The sequence below is a fragment of the Phocoena sinus genome, chromosome X (genome assembly GCF_008692025.1).
Source record: "Phocoena sinus isolate mPhoSin1 chromosome X, mPhoSin1.pri, whole genome shotgun sequence".
Lineage (NCBI taxonomy): Eukaryota > Metazoa > Chordata > Mammalia > Artiodactyla > Phocoenidae > Phocoena > Phocoena sinus.
Window position 1 is genome coordinate 94,859,335 of NC_045784.1, and position 11,215 is coordinate 94,870,549.

Below are 11,215 nucleotides of genomic sequence, written 5' to 3' on the forward strand. Positions count from 1 at the left end.
GGCAACCATTTGGGGCTCACCAGGGAGGCCCCTGATTCTTCAACATCACTCAGCATCCCTTCCTGCAGCTCCTGTCATCATACTTCAACATTGCTCTGGTGCTTCTTCCATTCAAGGTTGCTGCAAAATGCCTTGGGGGGTGGTAATCTGCGTGTTTCTAGTAGTTTCTACTTTAGTCTAGATATATATTATATCAGCTTCCTAAATTTCCATACCTTCCACTTCCTCCCCCATAGAAGTCTCTGGGTAGTGGGTTTTCCCACCAAAACTAAAATAATGAGAGTAAAATCATCACTCCTAGTAGGGTAGCACCCCAGTACCAAGAATGCTCCATCCTGGCCCCCACCGTGTCTTTTGCTCTTGCCTCAAATAGACTGGACCATGTGCTGTCAAATCACTCGAATCTTGTAAATCATGGATCTCCCTGAGGTTGACATGGGATTATGAATTTAGATTTCAGGGCTACAACTGCATTTCACCTTTCTTATCTAAGTGTTAGTAGCAATTATAAAAATAGGATAAATATACATGATGGGGCTGTGAAGAATGAAGAAGTTGACATATCACAATGCTCATTTGGTCACAAAGTAGGTACTCAATAAATGGTAGTTATTATTATTATTATCCTTTTAAAATATCCGGGCCAATTGGAGCACCTTCAAGAGTAACCACTGCCTTATCTTCTTTATCTGAACCTAGGGGCAGGACAGGAATAAAGACACAGATGTAAAGAATGGACTTGAGGACACGGGGAGGGGGACGGGTAAGCTGGGACGAAGTGAGAGAGTGGCATTGACATATATACACTACCAAATGTAAGATAGCTAGCGAGTGGGAAGCAGCTGCATAGCACAGGGAGATCAGCTCAGTGCTTTGTGACCACCTAGAGGGGTGGGATAGGGAAGGTGGGATAGGGAGGGTGGGAGGGAGACACAAGAGGGAGGAGATATGGGGATATGTGTATATGTATAGTTGATTCACTTTGTTATAAAGTAGAAACTAACACACCATTGTAAAGCAATTATACTCCGATAAAGATGTTTTTAAAAAGTAATTAATAAATATTTTGTGGGGACATAATTTGAGATTATATAAATACCTGTTTCCCCACCAAACTTTCCCCTATTAGTTTAAAAAAAAAAAAAAGAGTAGCCACTGCCCTGAGTGAATTTCAGCTGGCAGTCCAAATGCGGAGAAGTATTTCTTCCATAGTGCAGTAGCCATTGTTAGAGACCTTCTAGTCCTATGTAGGACCAGACTGGGAGGGCCCTGGTTGGTGAAGTGTGTAGACGGTGTGAGTATGCACCCCATTTTTTCCCCACCTCCATCCAAAAGCAAGAAATCTTTGCTAACACCGGTGGCTTGCGTCTGGGGTTAGCATCCAGCTGTGTGCCGCACATTTGTATTTCAAGTCCTTATCCATCTTTAGCTGAAATAACCAGTTCTTTAATAGTTACCAAATCTTTTCCCTTCCTATATTGCCAAATCCATTCCGTAATACTCTTAAAGCCATAAGACAATACTCTTGGGAAAATCCAGCTATTTCAATTTAATTTTAGCAGGAGGCATTACAGCATACATATAATACATAGCTGACCCATAACTGAACCATGCAATTAAAATTGGGCAATCTTATTGTATTTAAGTTATACTTCAATGAAACTGACTAAAAAGAAACAACAGATCTTCCTCGACTTCTGATGGGGTTACATCCCAATAAACCAGTGTAAGTTGAAAGCATTTTAAGCTGTAAGCTGAAAGAGCATTTAATACACCTAACCTACCAAATATCATAGCTTAGCCTAACCTACCTTAAATGTGCTCAGAACATTTACATGAGCCTACAGTTGGGCAAAACCACCTAACACAAAGCCTATTTGATAATAAAGTGTTTCAGGTCTCATGTAATTGATTGAATACTGCACTAAAAGTGAAAAACAGGGGACTTCCCTGGTGGCGCAGCGGTTGGGAGTCCGCCTGCCGATGCAGGGGACACGGGTTCGTGCCCCGGTCCGGGAAGATCCCACATGCCGTGGAGTGGCTGGGCCCGTGAGCCATGGCCACTGAGCCTGCACGTCCGGAGCCCGTGCTCTGCAATGGGAGAGGCCACAACAGTGAGAGGCCTGCGTACCGCAAAAAAAAAAAAAAAAAAAAAAAAAAGTGAAAATCAGAATGGTTGTCCGGGTAAAGAATGGTTGTTAGTGTATCAATTGTTTACCTTCACGATCGCATGGCTGACTGGGAGCTGCGGCTCACTGCCACTACCCAGCATCACAAGAGACTAGCCCGGGAAGAGATCAAAATTCAAAATTCAAAGTATGATTTATACTGAATGCATATTGCTTTTGCACCATCGTGAAGTCGAAAAATTGTAAGTGGAAACATCATAAGTCAGGTACCATCTGTATATGATTTTGAGTGTGAGAGAGTGTGTGTGTGTGTGTGTGTGTGTGTGTGTGTGTGTGTGAATATATGTATATAAAATCTGACCACCTTTACCGCAACCAATCTGATCCAAGGCATCTTCATCTCTTGCTTGGATTGTTACAGTAGCCTCTTAACTGGTCTCCTTGCTTCTATGCTTGCCTAACTATAGTCTCAACGGGACATTCAACATAAATCAGAACTCTCCAATGGTTTCATATTCCTCTCAAAGTAAAGACAAAGTCCTTATAATGACTTACAAGGCTCTCCACTGTGTGTACCCCCCCCTTTTCATCCCCTTCTATTCTCCCCTTCACACGTTCTGCTCCAGGAACACTGGTTCCTTGCTAGTTCCCAAACATTTCAGCCATGTGTTTGCCTCAGAGCCTCTGTGATGACTGTTCCTTCTTATTGGAAAACACTTCCCTCAGGTAGCCACACATCTCATGTCTCACTTCCTTTAGGTCTTTCCTCAAATATTTCTTTTTCAACGAGGTCTACCTGATTACCCCATTTCAACTGCTTTTCCCCCCACCAGAATTCCTGATATGCTTCCTCTGGTCCTTTTCCTCATAATATCTATCAACTTCTTTCATGCTCTACCATTTCATCTATTTCTTCTATCTGTTGTCTGACTCTTCCCAGTTGAATGTAAGCTCCACTAGGGCAAATATCTTTTTTTTTAATTCCCTGAGGCATCCCCAGGCACACAGCAGTCATTCTATAAACCTTAGTTGACTCAGTGAATGTTGGCTGTTCCTTTCTTCTTGAAACCCTATCTTTTTTTTTTTTTTTTTTTGCGGTACGCGGGCCTCCCACTGTTGTGGCCTTTCCCGTTGCGGAGCACAGGCTCCGGACGCGCAGACTCAGCGGCCAGGGCTCACGGGCCCAGCCGCTCCGCGGCATGTGGGATCTTCCCGGACCGGGGCACGAACCCGCGTCCCCTGCATCGGCAGGCGGACTCCCAACCACTGCGCCACCAGGGAAGCCCTTGAAACCCTATCTTGTCTTGGTTCTCTGACTACTCTTTCCTGATCATTCTCTTACTTCTCTGTTTTCCACTTCTCCAGTTCCCTTTTCAGAGTCCTACTTCCAACCATCCTTCACATGTAGGTGTTTTCCCAGGATTCTTTCATGGTTTATTTTATTCACACCCAAGTCTCCTATCCCCACCTATATCATAACTCCCAAATTAATATCTCCAGCCCATATGTCTCCTCTATGCCTCAGATCCTATGTAAATACATCTACCTACTTGAAATCTCCACTAATGTGTCCCAAAGTCACTCGATACTCAAACTGTCGCAAACTGAATGCATTAGCTCATATTCACCATATCAGAGCCTCTCCCTGTGTTCTGTCTCCCGTAATTACCCAAGTCAGAAATCTAGGCATAATCCTTGAGCTTCTCTTCATTTTTATTTACCCCTACTGTCTCCTCAGTTACCAAGTTCTTATGATTCCTCCTATTAAATATCTTTTAAACTATCCCTTACTCTTTATCCCCAATATTTGGGGAATATTACAGCAAAATAAATAAGGAAGGCCTGAAGGAACCAGTCTCCTAGTTTCCATTCTTGGCACTCTTCTGATTCACACTGTGCTAGTGTTTGTTCAGAAAAGCAAACCTGACCATGTCATGACCCTTCTTAAATCCTTTCCATGGACTCTCTGGCACCATCAGCATGGACCCCTTGCTCTCCATTATATGCCCTTCATGTGGATCCTCATATCAAGTTCAAAAGCTTGTCTAATACTTTCTAAACAGAAGCCATGACCCCTGCTTATAGATCCATGGAGAGATATGGGAACCACATAACAAAGTCACATCAATAAATCAAAATTAATGATCCCTATGCTAGTAGGGAGTGGAAAAAAGATGCTGAAGAACATCGACTGTAGTTCGTGATTGCAAACTCTCCCCGTATAATGATCCCATAGGAAAAGCATATAAGGCCAATGATATAATCAGTTCTGAGGCTGATAATGCACAGACTGATAAAGAGGGGAGGGCATCTTTGTACTGGGCAACATTCAGAAGAAATCACACCGTGTTCTCTACTTTGTAGTGTTTGGATTTGCCCTTCCAATTGCTGCGAGCCAGCCTCCATCCAGGAAGGTAAGCTAATTCTCCTCTCTCCTTGATGCTCAAGAAGGTATAGTCCTTCAGGGAGAACAGACTTGTGGTTGCCAAGGGGGTGGGGGTGGGGGGAGGGATAGAGTAGGAGGTTAGGGTTATTAGATGTAAGCTATTATATATAGAATGGATAAACAACAAGGTCCTACTGTATAGCACAGGGAACTATAGTCAATATCCTGTAATAAACCATAATGGAAAAGAATATTAAAAATAGAATGTGTATATGTATAACTGAATCACTTCGCTATACAGCAGAAATTAACACAACATTGTAAATCAGCTATACTTCAATTAAAAAATAAATAAATAATTTTTTTAAGAAAGAAGGTATGGTCCTTGGCCAATAACCTCGATGGGTTCAATATATTCAGAATCCTTGGAAATGGCCTTATAGTGGTCTAGAGATAGACACACAGAAATTTTCCATTACGGGGTAAAATGGGTTCTTTACACAATTGTCACTGAGACCTTTATCCCAAAGGTTTTACCAGGTGAGAGGTCTACCCTAAAATCCAAAAGTATGAGTGTTGTTGGTTTGTCTATAGGCCCAGCCCTGGGACAAAAGGCAATGCCCATCTCTGGGCAGAGCGACTCTGGAGAGTTGTATTGTGCCAGAGTCCAGGTTAGCTGGGATAAGAACCCTGGCACAGACTACAGACTTCCCTTGTGACCCTCGACATCTGTAAGGAGAATGTGGGAGCAACTCAACAGCCTAAGAAGGTCCAGAGAAAGGAGGTGAGACCCCTCTGCTAGGTCTGGGAAGCAGGTTTAAAAGGGGTTTGGACAGATGTTTTCATACTCACAGTGGTCTCAGGGCATGGGAGCACTGGGACTATCAGAGGCTCTGGAGTTAGAACAACTTTGTTTCAAATCCCACCTCTGCCACCTAATAGCCCTATGAGTTTGATCCAATTTCTTAGCCTCCCAAGGCTTTCACTTCATCATCTGTAAAACTGGAATTGTTATACCCATGTAAAATGTCATTGTATAGATCGAATGAGACCATGTTGTGGGAAAATGCAGGGCACTGGACTTGGCAAACAATATGCTCTTGATAAATGATAGTTTTCCTCTACCCTTGCACAGCATGGGACTATACAACAGAGAGTCTACAAAACCAAGAATTCTCAGGGTCAGAACTGCCTCTTTTTGATATGCCCCAGTTCTAATAGCAAGGTCTTTGTTTCTGTTTCTAAAGGACCAGTTAGAAACAACACGGGGCTTCCCTGGTGGTGCAGTGGTTGAGAGTCCGCCTGCCGATTCAGGGGACGCGGGTTCGTGCCCCGGTCCGGGAGGATCCCACGTGCCGCGGAGCGGCTGGGCCCGTGAGCCATGGCCGCTGAGCCTGCGCATCCGGAGCCTGTGCTCTGCACCGGGAGAGGCCGCAGCAGTGAGAGGCCCGCGTACCGCCAAAAAAAAAGTAAAAAAAAGAAACGACACAAGAGGGAGATGGGGCACTTGCTGAGAGGGGACCTTAAATGAGGTTAGTGCACCATTTTATAGACAAATAATATTAGTTTTACTTTAATCTAAAAAGTAATGCATGTCCCATGTTCATTTTGATGTTGTTCAATTAAATGCTATTTAACATTGTTAGATGGCAACGTTACCCAATTTGATCTACACATTCAAAGCAATCCTTGACAAAATACCAGCTGGCTCTTTGCAGAAATTACAAGTTTGCCCTAAAATTTATATGGAAGTGCAAGAGAGCCAGAATAGCCAAGACAATTTTGAAATGGAAGTACAAAATTGGAGGTCTCCCATTCCTGATTTCAAAACTTACTACAGAACTACAGTAGTCAAGACAGTCTAGTATTGGCATAAAGACAGACTTATAGATCAATGGAATAGAATTGAGAGCTCAGAAATAAACCCATACATTTGTGGTCAACTGGCTTTCAGTAAGAGCGCCAAAACTATACAATGGTGGAAAGAATAGTCTTTTCAAGAAATGGTGCTAAGACAACTGGATACCCATACGCAAAAGGATGAATTTGGACCCTTGCTATATATCAACATACAAAAATTAACTCAAAATGGGTCAAAAATCTACATGAAAGAGCTGACACTACAAAACTCTTAGACGAGGACATAGGCATAAATCTTGTGACATTCGATTAGACAGTGGTTCCTTAGCTATCACACCAAAACCATAAACAACAAAAGATACAAAAATAGGTACATTGGACATCACCAAAATTAAAAACTTTTGCTTCAAAGAACACCATCAAGAAATAGAAAAGACAACCCACAGAATGGGAGGAACTATTTGCAAATCACATATCTATTAAATGAATTAGATGCAGAATATATAAGGAGAAACTATAACTCAATAATAAAAAGACAACCCAATTAAAAATGGACAAAGGATTTGAATAGACATTTTTTAAAAATATATGTACAAATAGCCAATAAGCACATAAAAAGATGCTCAACAGGCTCCCCTGGTGGCACAGTGGTTGAGAGTCAGCCTGCCGATGCAGGGGATGAGGGTTCGTGCCCCCGTCCGGAAGGATCCCACATGCTGCGGAGCGGCTGGGCCCATGAGCCATGGCTGCTGGGCCTGCGCGTCTGGAGCCTGTGCTCCACAGTGGGAGAGGCCACGGCAGTGAGAGGCCCACGTACCGAAAAAAAAAAAAAGATGCTCAACATTCTTAGCCATTAGAGAAATGCAAATCAAAACCACAATGAGATATCAACTTCACACCCACTAGGATGGAAATAATTAAGAAGACAGATAATAGCAAGTATTGGCAAGGATGTGGAGAAACTGGAAACTTTATACACTGCTGGTGGGAATGCAAAATGGTGCAGCAGCTTTAGAACACAATCTGTCAGTTACTCAAACAGTTAAGCATACAGTTACTGTGTGATCCAGCAATTCCACTCGTAGCTACATACCCAAGAGACTTGAAAATATATGTCCCCCCAAAGACGTGTACACAAATGTTCACAGCAGCATTATTCACAATAGCCAAAAAGGGGAAGCAACCCAAATTTCCATCAACTGGTGAATGAATAAATAAATAAATGTGGTATGTCCATACGATGGAATATTATCTGGAGATAAAAAGAAATGAAGTACTGATCCATGCTACAGTATAGACGAACCTTGAAAATATTGTGCTAAATAAAAGAAGCCAGGGGCTTCCCTGGTGGCGCAGTGGTTGAGAGTCCGCCTGCCGATGCAGGGGACACGGGTTCGTGCCCCGGTCCGGGAAGATCCCACATGGCGCGGAGCGGCTGGGCCCGTGAGCCATGGCCGCTGAGCCTGCGCGTCCGGAGCCCGTGCTCCGCAACGGGAGAGGCCACAGCAGTGAGAGGCCCGCGTAACGCCAAAAAAAAAAAAAAAAAAGAAGCCAAACACAAAAAGCGACACTTTGTATAACCCTATTTACATGAAATGTCCAGAATAGGCAAATCCATAGACACAGAAGGTAGATTAGTGGTTTCCTAAAGTGGAGGAGAAGGGGATTAGGAGGAAGTGGGGAGTACAGGGTTTCTTTTTTGGAAGTGATGTAATTGTTCTAAAATTGATTGTGGTAACGGTTGCTCAACTCTGTAAATAAACCAAAAACCGTTGAATTGTACACTTTAAATTGACGAGTTGTATGATATGTGAATTATATTTTTACTAAAGCTGTTATAATAAAAAATGATACATGTCCAATATAGAAACATGAGAAAATTCAGGAAAGCAAAAAAGAAGAAAAAGAAACTCCATTCACATTAAAAAAATTTTTTTTTCTGTTTCCCAGTTGTCCTCGGGATTGGTTAAGTCAAAAATGCCTATCCTGAAATATAAGACCTCTCATGATTCGTTCCGTTTACTGCTTGAACGTCATCTTTCATCATTCCCACATTGGCACCATATGTTTCAACCGTAACGAATTGTTTTTCTCCAAACATTCCATGCTCCCTTGCAAGTCCCTGCACTTGCACACGTCATTCTCATTGCCTGTCACTGTTGGTCCCTCCCTCCTTCATTTGGCCAATTGTATTCATCCATCAGGTTTCGGCTTAGACATCACCTCTTCCAGAAAGCTTTCCCTGACCCCAGGGATTGGGTGTACCTCCTTGGTGTCTAACAGTTCTCTGTGCTTATTTCTATCAAATCATTCACCCCATGTAGATTTTTTAAATTAAAGTTAAATTATGAACAAAGCTTCCAAGATCTCTGGGGCAATATAAAAATGTCTAATAGTCATGTCACTAAAGGTCCAGAGGGAACAGAAAAAGAAATTGGTGCAGTAATTTTTGAATAAATAATTACTGAAAACTTCCCAAAATTTGATCAAAGACATATATTTACACATTCAAGAACTCAGTGAACTCCAAACTGTATAAACATAATCACTCCTAGACAGTTAATAGTACTGCTGAACACTAAAGATAAAGAAAAATTCTGCAAGAAGATAGAGCAAAATGAAACATAATATATATAAAACAAGAATTTGAATACTGTGGATTTCTCAGCAGAAACCACAGAGGGCAGAAGAGAAAGGAATAATGTCTTTAAATCGCTTAAAGGGAAGAACTGCCAAACCTGAATTCTATATCCAGCAAAAATATTCTTCAGGAATGAAAGCAAAATAAAGATATTCTCAGATGAAGAAAAGCTAAGAGAATTCATCAACAGATCTAAAAGAAATGCTAATGGGAGTTCTTCAGGGTGAATATAAATGATACCAAAGAGAATCTTGGAACTTCAGAAATAAAGACGCAAAACAGAAATAGTAAGTATAAAATACTATTTTCCTCCCCTTAAGTTCTTTAAAATATGTAGGACTGTTGAAAGAAAAAATTATAACATTGTCTGGAGGAATTTTAATCTATTCAGATATAATACCTATGAAACTTTAAAAGATTAGAAGGGGATGGTAAAGTGGTTATAAGGCTCCACTTCTTAAAAATTTATTTTTAGTAAAATTCAGTTGAGTTTTGAGAAATGCATACAGTCGTGTAACCAACGAGACAACTAAGATACACAGTAGTTCCAAAATTATGAACCTAATCATTACTCCCCAAACGTTCCTCTGGTCACTTTGTATTTCTTTCCTCTCTCCCCTCCCCACCTCCCCAGGCAACCAATGAGACGTTTTATGTCACTACAGAGTAGTTCACATTTTCGAGGTTTTATGTGAACGAAACCAGGCAGGATGCACCCTTTTTGTTCTGCCTTCTTTCAGCCAGCATAATTATTTTGAGAGTCATTTATGTTGTTATCAAATAATACATATTGATACGTATTAGTGCACTGGATTCTTTTGGGAAGACAAAGTCTACTGACACATTATATGTGTGCATACGTACATATACGCATGCGTATGTAAGTTAGAGAGGTAAAGATTCTGAGAGAAACATTTGGTATTTGTACAGTTCTTGGTATAATATTATGGATACATAGCTGGTACAGATGTAGGGAAGATGTTACCACTTTCTGGGGGACAGCATATTTTTATGGAAAAGTTCAAGGTTTAGGAGTCGAATAGACATCATTATCTGATTAATACTCATTATATGATTACCGACTAACAACCTTGAGTTGTTACTTATTTGTTATTTATCCTCTCTGATATGTGTGATAAATGTTATTTATCCTCTCTGTTCCTTCATTTCCTTATTTTTGGAAAACAGAGATAATAACAACACTTCATATGGTGGTCATGTGAATTAAAATGAGATTACATATATAAAGCACTGAGCATGGAGTCTGACACATAGCAGACAATCAAAAACGTGTTAGTTCTTTTTCTTTTCTACCTTTTTTTTTTTACATCTTTATTGGAGTATAATTGCTTCACGATGTTGTGTTAGTTTCTGCTGTATAACAAAGTGAATCAGCTATACATATACATATATCCCCATATCCCCTCCCTCTAGAGCCTCGCTCCCACCTTCCCTATCCCACCCCTCTAGGTGGTCACAAAGCACCGAGCTGATCTCCCTGTGCTATGCGGCCGCTTCCCACTAGCTATCGGTTTTACATTCGGTAGTGTATATATGTCCATGCCACTCTCTCACTTCGTCCCAGCTTACCCTTCCCCTTCCCCGTGCCCTCAAGTTCATTCTCTACGTCTGTGTCTTTATTCTTATTTGGGGAGAAAATTTCTCATCCTTAAAAAGTGGCAGAGCGTTTGAGCTTAATCATAATATCATAGTGCCATCTGGTGACCATATAGAACTATTACATTATCTGTATCAGAGACTTCATTTCTGAAAAAGTTCTACCACATCTAAATGCCTGTCTTTAAGATGTCATCTCTAGTATGTTCTGGCTTAGTATTGCAGGGACAGGGAATGAGGACTGTGCTTGAGGTCAGTTCTGCTGGGCTTGGAGATGCCTCCCCTGTCTGGGCATCCTGTCCTGTCAGGAGGAAGAGCTCAAGGAAAAAGGAGAGGAGTTTCCCTCCTAGCCTAACCCTAAAATGGGCAGATGACAAATTAAGTGTGGAAGCAAGTGAATGAAGTCTTCACATCCGTTCTGCTCTCAGGGATATGGTGGGAGGGAGGATGGTATTGTCTCCTGTTGGAAGGCCTGCCCTTGAACGATCTGGCCACTGTAGCTTTGGCCTTGAGTCCAATCTCAGAGGGGTTTCAAAATCATGTAACCCCTGATATCACACAAATACCCCTAAATATGGACTA